General features: G+C 34.5%; 1 long non-coding RNA gene and 1 other non-coding gene across 2 annotated transcripts in view; both read left to right on the top strand.

Moving 5' to 3' along the window:
- The window catches only part of LOC125691644 (uncharacterized), an 86,244-nt gene that overhangs the window by 62,479 nt on the left and 11,561 nt on the right, over positions 1–12,204 (top strand). The window lies entirely within an intron of this gene.
- Positions 68–232, top strand: LOC125692790 (U1 spliceosomal RNA). The gene has a single exon (XR_007376839.1). It is a non-coding gene; the product is annotated as a U1 spliceosomal RNA (small nuclear RNA).

The raw sequence follows: 12,204 nt of genomic DNA, 5'->3' as shown, positions 1-12,204 counted from the left end.
AGCAACAGCTTATGCATCACATGTTATATATTTATATATATAACTATATAGTTTAAAAAAAAAAAAAAAAATTGCCTGGCAGGGGAGACAGCATGATTAGGCAGGTGGTTTTCACAGCAGGAAGTTCATATTCTGCACTCCAGGTGTGCTGATCACTGAAATTTTCTCCCAAATGAAGGAAACTTGCTGTGTAATTTGTGGTAGCGGGGGACTGTGTTCACACTCTCCCTGGCCTTTATTGTCCTAACTATTATCCTTTTTGTTTTCTCTATCGTAGTAAATAGTTTTATCTTAACCCATGAGTTATACTTTCTTTTTTTCTGGTTCTGTCCCCTGTCCCACTTGGAAGGGGAGGAGTGAGTGAATAACTGTGTGGTGCTAAGCTACCTGCTGGGTTAAGTCAAAACAGTCTGGTAATAACGATTATTTGTTCTTGCTAAATAATTATGTCTGGCTTTGAGTCATTATCATGCATATAGTTTTTTTTAAAAAATGTTTTTATTGATCTTATTAAGAAGACCCTTTATCAGGTATTTATATGAAAGACTTCATGCTCCAATCTCTGTGTAATCACAGGAGCAACAACCGCAAGTGTAGCTTAGTAAAATAAAGCATTGCTTAGATGTTCTGAAATCCTGAATAATGAATTCAGACTGCCTTCTAGTTTGAAAAATCAACTATTAAATTGGATTTAAGCTTTTACTTTCATTAGACAAGTCCCTGCACTCTCATATTCACATCAGTGTAATGTTTCTTCTAGATGCCAAATCTTTATGCTGGCAGGTGTTGATTGCAGTGTTGGCATCTATTAAACATAGAAGATATTTTAGAACATCTTAAATATATTTGAATAATTAAAGGTTGAACACATGAACTCATTGCAGAGAATAGCAAGAATTACTCTGAATTCTGTGTGCATTTGACCATATCTTTTGTGCTGCTGTATGAAAATGAACCTGGTTACCACCAAGATTTTTCAATATGAAGCAAGGTATTAAAAGTTCTCAATCATTTAATCATATAATCTGAGTATTTTCTGTTGTGTTCCTTAACCTATTGGTTTTCTTCTGTATCTGTCATATTTTTTGTTTTTATACATTGATTTGTAGCCCAAAGACAGACAAGATCAAAAACATCCAAATGAGTGGCTTTGTGTTCCATATTTTTAGCCATTTTTAACGGTCTGCAGATATTTCCTTTTTTTGTTGTTGCTGTTATTTCACTTAAATTCATTTTTCTGGCCACTGTTGACCCTCAATTAAGATATCAGATATGGATTGTTCCATCTTAGACACCCACTCAAAGTTTAAAATGACTCATCTGACTTTTTTTCCCTCATTTCAAAGTGGATATTTTATGCATATATTTTTATTCTCCAGTATATTTCTTTTGCTCATAGGTATAAAATCCAATTCTGGAGGCCTCTTCTGTGAAATCTCAGTTTGTGACAGAAAATAAATTGCTTGTATGTCTTACTTTAGAAAAAGTAAAGAATACCTTTCTCCTTGTTCTTATTTATGAAAAAAATTCTGCTGTTAGAATCTTTTCACTGAAAGTTCTTGCAATTGCATGATGTGCCACAATCACTGCATCACCAGGAAGCCTACTATTAGAGAGAACCTATCTTTCACTATGATTTCAGTTTAAGTGCAATTTCAACACTGCTCTAGAGTTGGAAAACAAATTGAGCAAAGAATGAATGTGGTTTAAGCCTGAAAAGGTTTCTTTAGATACATGCATAAATTGAAGTCATCACATCTAAAAATCTGCATATCTGAAAACAATCTGAACAAATTACAAAGTCAACTGGTTATTTCCCTCTGAGATTTATGTTTATATACCCACATGTATATGTAAACAATCACATTCTTAAAGCTATACGTAGCTACATTTAGTTGGATGACACAGAGGTACAAGTTCAGCTTTTTTTTTCAAAGCATTCATTTGGAGGCATTGTATTTATAGAACCTGCTATTTCCTTTAGCAGATACAAATCATACTGGGCAAACTTTAACATATTACTTCAAATAGAGCGGTATTTCAGTAATACCTTTTATGAGTTCTGGATGTGATTGCAGTGGGAAAAATATAAGAAACAGAACAGAGCAGAATTGCCTGATCTTTCTTGAAGCTCCTGGTTGATTCATTTCCTTAGCTTGAGGACAGAAGGAGGTGACTCCTTTCTAAGAACCTTCCTCATATTTGCAGAGGTATTTGGAAAAAAAATTATCTCCTGACTTGGGGGAGGTTTGTCTGACTGCATTTCTTGACTTACCAGCTGGGAATTATTGATTCCTATGTGCAAAACTTGCCGTAATGATAATGCTAACATCTCTCTGCCTCTGGTAACAAACCACAATTTCAAGTATTTGGCTGTAAAACGATAGAAGGTATTTAGATTGCTTACCTACTTTCTAGCATGAACGTAAGACAAATTCAGCCTATTTCATAGAGAAGTCGTAAATACAACTTCTCTATTGATTTGATGCTGACAGCCAAAGAATAATACATAAATTGATTTGATATTGTACTTTTTGTATATTTTTGTATGTTTGAAAGCCACAGGAAAGGCACTTACAGATATTTAGATCAGAAATTAATTACTTCTACTATTATTAAAATCCGAAGTCACAGAATTGTTGAATGTACTGTGACTGATTGTTCATAGAAACAGGTTACCCAGGGAGGTTGTGGAATCTCCATCACTGGAGACATTAAAATCCTGACAGGACATGGGCTTGAGCAACCTGCTATAGCTGACCCTGCTCTCCAGAGGTCCTTCTCACCTCAATTCTTTTGTGTTTCCATTACTCTTCTTCTTTTTTTTTTTAGCCTGTTTGTTTTCATAATGTCAAGATAAATGTTTTACGAAGTAGATCTTTTTCTGCATAGAGAAAAAGAACAAAGTTTATATAAAATAAATAACTTCTGTGAAGTAATAAACCAATTAACAGATATTTCTATTACTATCCTTTATATTAGTAAAAGTAAGCAATTCTTCAGTCTTTTAAACTTATAAGCTAGTTTTCACTTACTCATTTATTGTATATTATGCAATTAAAAGATCATTCTTTTTTCCCCGTTATTAAACAGGCATAACTAGAAGTATTCTATCCATATTTCTAGCTTTTCGCAAAAGTTGAACTCAAAAATTGAGATATTTCTGTTATATGCTAACAATGAAGTCTTCTCCTAAAAAAAGAAGCTGTTGAAGATGATAGATTTTATGGGCAACAAAAGCCTATACTTATTTCTGCAAGATATCTCCAAAGTCCTTCTTGCTTCATAAATAAGTTTTTTTGGACTTCATACAATATGAAATAATAAAAGAGTATCGTAAGCAGTTATAGCCATTCTAACATGCAGTCTGTCTGGAAAAAATATATTATTGGTAGAAGGCATTTCATTTATAAAGGTAAAGATGCCTCTATGGTTACTAAATTAAGGAGAGAAAATTCTAAGTGAAGTTAATTTGCAAAATCATATTTGAAGAAAGAAATACCACAATATAAATTGACATTACATGAATTAATAAGTACAGATGTATAAAACTATTAAAAACAATATAGTTGGCTGACAATTTAAATAGTTTGTCAGGTTGCAGAAGATACAAGAAGGGCATTAAATCTTACTGAAGAGCTGTCTCTAATAAGACAATGAGAGCACTGAGATAGCTAAATGGAGAGGAGATGTGGTTTGCTGCTACTGAATTGGCTGCTAGGAGAATCCTGCTGAAGGGATCTGTGCTTCCAAATTTGATATGCGTTACTTGTGTAATTTGGGACAAATCACTTCACCTGGTGGGGAACTGCCCCTTTTCGCCCTTGTTCGCACTTCTTTATTTCTAGGTAGTTCTTATGTGTAATGTAAGAGAACAAAGCCTGTTAAAAAAAAAAATAAACAAAAAAAAACGAGAGAGAAACTTATGAATTCAAAAGCTATTATTCAAATTTCACTGTGCACATTTCCTTCAAAAGCAAGCGTCTTTTCACAAAACATTAGAAATGACAGTAGAAACAATGTTTTTCTGCAGATATGCCATTAAGTATACAAACAGATGGGAACAGGGAAAGAATGGAAAGAAAGCAAAACAGTTACAGCTACTTGTGCTTTGCTTTTGACCTATTTTTAGTGTGAAAAAGAATGTTATCAGATAAATATTTCTGTTTTTAAACAGCAACCACTCTATCACATACACAAATATGTTATTTTTTGCCATACTTGCGAAATCTTTTCAGTCTCAGCTTATATTATACACAGGTGATCTTCATTAGCATCATAATTTCAATCACATGTATTTTTGAATGGCTGTGCACTCATGCTTAATAAGCTAGTTGGAACTTCTGGAAATAAAGATATTAAAGACATTTAACAGTTCATTTTTCTTTTTTTGGCCTCAAAAAAATTTCTGTAGCATTTCTGTGTACACCAATAGGTCTTTAACTGTCTGTTTGTTTTTACAAGTCACATCAATAAGTTTTTGCACAGATTTGGTGAGTGCAGAAGCAGCCTCCTCCCACCAGATGTTTTTGGAAAGTGATAAAACACTTTTAGTCACTCCGGGAGACAATACTACTGGTAGTTGCTGTAAAAAGCAGTAGATGTGAAATGTTTCCAACTGAATGCAACTGAATGTAATTTTACATATGAGTCATTATACTTCTTCCTAAATAAAATTATCAGAAAAGGAAAACAATATTGCTTGGAGGATAATTTGAAGGAGAATGAAGGGGCACATAAGGTTGCAGAAGAGATTCTTACATTGCCAATGTAGCTGCTGGCTGAAGCAGATGAAATGGTTTTCTGACTTGCTATTCTGAGGGGCCCAGAAGCAGAGAAGTCTAAGCATGCTGTACTGCCCTGTAGCTAGAAACAAAAAAAAAAATGGACAATAGGATCATCACGTCACATGAAATTTCATTCAAAGAAGCATGTTTCCTTTGATTTCAGATTAGTGCCCTTCTCGTCAGATTTCTTGAACATGAGTACAAAATGACTACAGGGCATAGGAGAGTTTGGCTATTCTTGTGCATCTAGTATCATATTTCAGAAAAATAGCAAAACTAACAGCACTACTTCATAATGATGACTTGCAGGCAGTTTATTTCAAAAACTGATTGTTCTGAGTAACATTTGCACAAGCATTTCAGAGCCCAGTGTCTCACTGAACATGTGGGCCCTACTCTGGTCCCCAACAGTTAGACAGACTCCTGGAACACCACATTTTTCTAGTGCTTTTGACTGTGAGACTGCAGTGAGCAAAGATTATATTATTTTAGCTTTTACTTACTGTATTGTCCTGGACATATTGGGATTGGCTGCATTGCCGATTTAATGTTGGAGCATCATTCCTTAGAAGAGCACTTCCTTGTTTTACCTGTATTTGATATGCCTTTATTTAATATCATTATTATTATTATTATTATTATTATTATTATTATTTTCTTCTTCTTCTTAGGGCTCATCTCTATGGCTGAAAACTCTTGGTGGTAATAATTAATATCATATTTCAGCTCATTCAATCTGGAGCCTCATCATTAAAGTAAGGTTATGAGCCATGGCTGTTTTGTAGTAATTTCTAGTAACTTTTTATGACCATTAAGAGATATAAGGTTTAATAAGAAGATTGTCTTCTTTACTGAGAAGACTTTTTTTGTTGTTGTTATTGTTGTTATTTTTTATATTTTATTTTTCCTGGGAACTGCATCACTTTCACTCAATTTGTGTGTTCCTGGTTCGTTTTTTTTTCAGATGGTTAAATGTGACTAAATAAATTAATGTAATTTTTGAGGTAGCATCCTTCTTTCATATGTGTATGGGTTTTTCTTTTGTTTGTTTGTATTCCTATATTAATGTCTGCTCCCCCTCCCCCCCAGTATAGTATAACTATTTCCAGTCAGATTTTAATAATTATCTAAAATCCAAAAGGCATTGCTGTTTTTCACATTTAAGTTAAGCTAAAGTTATCAAGTACCAGCATTTAATTATTTTTAGAAAACAAACTATTACTTACTATTTTTAATTAATTCAGTCTACCATTTACTGGCATTTTCTAGTCATTCTGGAAATTATCCATCCAGCTGATTGCAAACCTCCATCCCCCAGTTTAAAAGATGATTGTTATCTTTTGGCTCTAAATGAAACATTCAGGAAGTGTTTATTGTTCATGTTAATTCATGCTGTAGCTGACTTTACTGTTTCTGTCATCAAACACTGTTAACAAATAATGCAATTGTTTGAAGAAATAGAGAAAAGATTAAGCAACTCTTGTTATACTATGTCCTTCTATAATAAAAAGCAATAAAGTCATTATACCGTGAAAAGCTGTGAATCAGTTTAACAAGCAAGTTCTATTGAAACTGCTGATTATATTTGTAGTAATGGCATTGGTCATCTATTTTGTTGGTGGTTTTTTTTTTCCTGTAAACAAGTGTGGAAATCCAGCTATGTGTCTGTAAAAGAATTCCATGCCTCCACATTTGTTTCATTATCCTATTCCTGAGGAAAAAAAAGTGAAAAATAAAGAAGAAACTTTTTGTTTTAAAATATCTGAAACAGAAGATAAACCTACAGAATATTCTTATTGTAGTATTTTATAAAGTAAAGGGTAATAATATGGACTTCATTTTAATTATTTAGGTGCAAAAAACTTATGAGGGGAGAACATGAGGATATCACTGTGTGTGAGAAAAGTGTTTTCAGATTTGGTTTCCAGCACTCTGATTCTCTTCTGCAAAGCTTTCTAATTTTTTTTTCTCTTCTCCCTTTCTCTTCAGAAATAGAAGCATAGAAATACCTTGCGTTATATGTCTTTGCCTGGTTTTGCTTTCTGTGTCCTTTCAGCACATATTCTTCTCTGTGCAGTGAATGTATGGTCTTCTTCCTGTAATTTCTTGGCAGTGTACCACATACAATTGCCAGATATAATATGCAGTGTCCAATGCTATGTGGTCAAATTCCGCAACCAGTCTCTATTCTGTAATTTTTTTGCAGCAGCAGCTTTTCCAGATGCCTACACAGCTTTCTTCACAAAGGTGTGCTATTGGCACTCTGCTAATCTGCAGATGTACAAAGTCACTCCATGTAACAATGTTGTGCTGAAATCTCACTGTTGAGTATCTGTCAAAGTGCATGCATGTGATTCCTTTCTGCATATTGCAATGTGAAGAATTTGGCAACATATAGAAATGTATGCTACAGATAAACTTATACCATATGTATAAAAATATATTTTCTCAGTTTCACTGAAACAGAAATGAATATTTCCATTCAGACTGAAAATTTAGAAGACTTGCAGCTCTTTCTCTCTTTTTTAAACCTCTCCAGTTTAAAAAATTTTTGGAATATTTCAAGGTATGAGTGCTCAAAAGGTGACAAGGGAAGGGAGAGAAGGACAGCAGATTGCTTCCTGAAAGCTGCATGGAGCAGTGTAGGAGCACTGAGCATGTACCATCTAAGCTATGGTAACAGACTGTGCATGCACTTGCTTGTCACAAAAAGGGTAAATGCAGGAACTCAGCCCATGCAGGAATAGTTCCAACTTCTGCTGGCATACAGTAGTAATGCATGGGAATTAAATTGCACTTCTGAACCATATAACAGCTGCCAACTTACCAACTCATCATGCAAAATAGAGTAATGCAGGTTAATGGCTTTCCTAAGATTGTTGTGAAGTTTTCTGTTTATACAATGGATTTTAAGGTAAAAATCATTAGCTAGGACTCGTATCTGCAAAGTACTTTTTACCTGAACTAGAGTGATACTTGAATAATAATTGGATTGGTTCTTCTTACTGCTGATAGAATGTGCAGAAGTTTCACGCAGGGAAATTAAGGAAAATCAAAAGTGAATGGAGGGTTTGGTAAATAGTAACATGAGTGCACTTTAGCATGCTGTAATTCCAAAGTGAATACTTAGAAATTGCTGGATTTTATGTGATTCACAGTAATTCTTAAATAGAGATTTGAAGAAAAATGAGTAAGCATAATGATTTTAAAAATCAGACATAAAACCATGGTTTGGAAAAATTGCTTTTGGGATAAACAGGTATGTGGGAATTCTGAACTCTTATAGGTTGTCAGCTAAAATTCTTACAGAACTGGTGTTAAGTTTATGGGAAAACTAGCACATTCACTGTAGAATAAGAGGAGCGTGTTGATATGTTGGCACTTACAGTCACAGTCCAAAATATTTTAATGGTTTATAAGTCTGCTCAGGCAAACTAAATTAGTGCTGACATTTTTTTCTCCTTAAAATTTTGACAGTTCAAGAAAGGTAAAAGGCCAGAACTGACACTCTTGCAGTTACAGTCCTACTAGGGAGGCTATTGAAAGAGACATAAACATTATGCTAAAGAGGCAACATTTTACCCTCAATAAACTCAAAATTACTGAGATTTTCATAAACAAAAACAGATATTATCTGACTTTTCATTTGAATTTTGTTTTAATGATTTAATGATTTTTAGTTTTGCTGGTTAATCGGTTCTATTCACTATACCAGTAGAATTAGATAGAAGTAGGGAAAATCTATGCTATTACACATGTGTTTCTTCAGTTACCAGAGGAATTTTGGTAACATTGGTTCCTCTAACTGCAGAGAATAACATAGTGTTAGCTAGGGTACATCACCCAGCTCTGACTGATTAGCCACACATTTGAAATGGGACAGCCATATTTTCAGATTCTAGCAGAAACTGCTATCCAGCATGGCTAACGAAGATGAGCTCATTGCCCTTTTAGCATGACTATAATGTGTTTTCTACTAGAGGTAGCTTGGGCAGGTAACTCCATGCCACCACAATGGATGATGCAAAGATACCCCTTGAATGTGCTACAGTCTTGATGACAGAGAAGACTATAGAAAGAAAAAGTCTGACTGACACAATATCTGGCTTTCTTGCACAATGGAAGTACAATAATTTTTCCTACCAGTTTCCCCTTATCAGTTCAAGGTTTTTGTTTGCTTACATTTCTGTTGTCTTAGACAAGGGCAACAGACATAGCTGTGCTGCAAAATGGAGTAACTTGGACTGCTTCTGCTTAAGAATCAGAAGGAGTATGAGCACAGTCCTAATAGGACCGTCTGAGTGATAGCACTTAAGGGGTGGATTGTCAGAGAGCTGCATGATGTACTTACAGAGCCAGACATAGTTTCTCAGAGCAGATATGCGCTGTGTCATGATGATGTGTTGGAAGCTGGGCTGGCAGAGTAATGCTGGGAGTCCTCTGCTATGTGATGTAAAGATCCTCTGTGTGTCCCGTGCAACTGTACAGCTCTAAGCACAGTGCCACTGCTTTGGTAGTAATACATGCAGTTATTATTCTTCTGTATATATCTGTAATGAATGTTTCCCTATTTTTTTTCTTTGATGAGAAAGAAAACAGATGTGATTGAGAGATTCTAAAAAAACTTGACAAGACAGTTAGAAATTGGAAAATACAATCAAAATAGGAGAACAGATGAAAGAATGCACAGTGGGGGGAGAAGTCTTTTCAGAGCTTAACATGCTCTAGTTTCAGATCAAATTACTGCTTGTCACCATTTTCCTTCCTGCACTATTAAACACCCGAGAGTAACATCAGACTTCCCATGTATTCCACAGAGATTTGAGTCGCAGCATTTGAAATCAGGTGGTCAAACTCAGAACCTTTCTGCAGAAAATATCCCAGAGCTCCATTGATTTGTTCTACTAAAACAGTTTCAAATTAAATACATTTGAAAAAAAATTACTGCAACTTTGTGAAATGTCAGCACATACAGAAGCTGACAGCTATAGGGATATCATCTGGGGAGCACTCACTGATTTTTTTGCTTGCCTTGATGCTAGGGAAATTGGTCCATCTCACAGAATGAGTTTTCTGTGTGAGTCATTTAGACTTAATCTAGCCAAATAACGTTAGTTGAGTTACTTGAAACCCAGAGTGCTGGGGTGAACTGGGGAACTAAGGACTTCTTCCAGATGCTTTTCGTTATTTACCTATGTGCTGGAAAAGAGAAGAAAAGGGAGATAAAATTCAGTGTTGCCTTGACTGATCTGCAACTCTGGTATAGGACTTCCTGTTCTATGTTCCTAGGTAATGTTCTGGAAAGAGAGTGGATTTCAGCTTTCATGCATATATTTCAGTCTTCATGCCAATAATTGCACAATATTGCAGCCATATTTTGTGCTGTCATTCCACAGAGCTGCCACGTGAAGAGGGTATGCCTTGTCAAATCACAAGAGACCCATTATCAGCAAGTTAAGCCTGGACAAGAGAAGGCTCCAGGGAGACCTTATAGTGGACTTGCATATCTAAAGGGGAACTGTAGGAAAGATGGGGACAGACTCTTTAGCAGGATCTAAGGGAAAATGATTTCAATCTTAAGGGGGATAGATTTAAATTGGATATAAGGAAAAAGTATTTTACAGTGAGGATGGTGAGGCACTGGAACAGGTTGCCCCATGATGTGGTGGATGTTCTGTCCCTGGAGACTTTCAAGATCAGGATGGACTAAGTTCTGGGCAACCTGATTGGATGTTCCTGTTGGATGTTCCTGTTCACTGCAGGAGAGTTGGAGTAGATGACCTTTAAAGGTCTCTTCCAATTCTAAGGATTCTATGATTCTATGATTCTAAGTGAATAAAGGGAATTTTTCTCATTTGCAATTATTACAGTGCATCAATTCTGCTTCAAAAGGTTGTTTTAAAATGCCAATGTATAGTTAGGCAAAAAAAGCATTATCTTGATTTAAAGTATTAAAAAATGTTGCATATGATCATTAACAGACATCTCTGTGTGTGAAGCAGATCTTTCCTTTAGCAAAATTCTAAATCATTTAACAAATTATTTAAAAATAGGCAGAAGCACGTCCAAAGATAAAAGACAAACATCACCAGAGAAATCCATTAAAAACAGAATTATTAATAGATGCTTCGTATGGCATTTATTTCATATTAAGTGGATTTGTCTGTACATTTAGTACACTTTATGTAACAATTTGAGAAAACTATCAATCCACAGCTTCAAACAGCTTTTTCTGTGTCTTGTATACACAAGCACTTGTTCTGTGGCGGTATGAAGCTCTGAAAAGAAGTGTTGCATGACCAGAATACATTTGAAGGAAGCTAGACTTTGCTTTGAACCAGATATATTGGTGGGTAAGAGATAAACATTTCAAGTGTGGCTGTAGTAGAGGTGTTTTTTTTTTTTTAAGTTATATTTTATCTACAGTATGATTCCACAAGTAAACAAATGCCTGTCTAGAAAAGCTGAGATCTCTGGATTAAAATACTTTGTAGAGCACAAGCATGTCTTACATACAGAGAAACCAAAGTATTATGCTTTTAAATGTATAAATTTACATATCTTGGTCTTGGCTCTCACGCTATTCAGATCACCATCATTTTAAGTGCAGATGCATCAGGCTGAAATGTATATCATTTTTAATGCTACATTTTGAAGGTTATAACAAAAAATATATCTATTTTGTATGAAGGAAAAACAGTCAATTTCCTCAAGTAAGTGCAGTATCTGTCAATTCCTGACCAAATATCCAGCTCCCTAAAAGCAAAATAACACTATTCCTTTTAAATATAATTATTTTAAAAGATACTGTTAAGTGTAAGAAGTGATGCTCAATTATTTTTAAGCAACATCTAAAAGGATTTATTTGCTAACAATAAAAGATGAGGCTTTCTTACTGGTTAATGTTCAAGATAATGGCAATAATTTAAATACATAATTTATATGTATTTATATGAAATATTATTTATATATAAAATAATGAAAAAGATATATTGTAATGTATATAAATGTGAACTTTACAGAATGGGCAGTTTAACATGATGATTACACAATCATCCTTTTGGACATAAAGTACTGCATGGTATTTACCTGTTTGTTTCTTTGTTTAAACAATATAATCAATTATTTATTTCAGTGTTAAACTTACATTTGAGTAATATTAATTATACAATGTAAGTGCCTTGCCTGTGATTATGATTCAGGGATTCAGGGACAGAGTCTATTGCCTATGATGCTGGCTAACAATGACATAATGTTTCTCACATTGTCCATCACTCTGCGTCTGTTTGCTTTACATTTGCCCTGTAGAATTTCCAGTACCAAAATTCATATAATAGTAATAGACATCTAGCTTTCTATAACTCAGAGGATTTTTTTGTTATTCACAAATGCTGCTTTAACTGTAGAGTTATCTGTA

This window comes from Lagopus muta, chromosome 4, assembly GCF_023343835.1.
Source record: "Lagopus muta isolate bLagMut1 chromosome 4, bLagMut1 primary, whole genome shotgun sequence".
Taxonomy (NCBI): domain Eukaryota; kingdom Metazoa; phylum Chordata; class Aves; order Galliformes; family Phasianidae; genus Lagopus; species Lagopus muta.
Note: the sequence above shows the minus strand (reverse complement) of the source record. Positions and strands in the feature narration are given on the sequence as shown.